Source organism: Otolemur garnettii, unplaced genomic scaffold (genome assembly GCF_000181295.1).
Source record: "Otolemur garnettii isolate 467f Iridium unplaced genomic scaffold, OtoGar3 scaffold00288, whole genome shotgun sequence".
In the NCBI taxonomy this organism is placed as follows: Eukaryota; Metazoa; Chordata; class Mammalia; order Primates; family Galagidae; genus Otolemur; species Otolemur garnettii.
In genome coordinates this window covers 252382-252981 of record NW_003852683.1, presented here as the reverse complement: position 1 = coordinate 252981, position 600 = coordinate 252382, and positions in this window count along the sequence as shown.

Below are 600 nucleotides of genomic sequence, written 5' to 3'. Positions count from 1 at the left end.
AGGACACTTATTCACCCTTCTATTCTTTCATCAAACACTTCATAAAGTCCCACTTATTCAGTTAATGAACACAGAGGGCGCTTATTGATTGATTTCTAACTCTCCTGAATGCTGGCACAGACCTGTGTGGAAAATACTATTATTTTGCCCATTTTGCAGACAGGGAAATAAAGTCTCAGAGAAGTTAGGTACTTCCCAAGGTAATGTATCTATTGACCATGAACTCAACCCCAGAGCTCTCTCTGAGACCTCCTATGTGCTGGGAACAGGATCCACAGGCAGGAAACAAAGCAGAGGTGACCTCCAGTTCTGGAGGACATGAAGACAGAAGCAGACTGGTAATTAACCTGCAACTGCAAATTGTGGCACCGTGCAGGTGCACAGGAGAGAGTGGGAGAACAAGGTCTGCTCAGACCTGACCTTGGCCTGTGTAGCTCACAGCATGGTGGGGAAGCTATGGGAATACAGTCACCACAAGGGGGGAAAGGCCCTATGCAAATAGGGCCCTGAATGTCATGGGAGACAGAGAGTCAGATTCTGCCAGAAATGGCAAAGGTCACCAGTTCAGCCATTCCCTGGCTGCAGACCCATTTCTTGCCT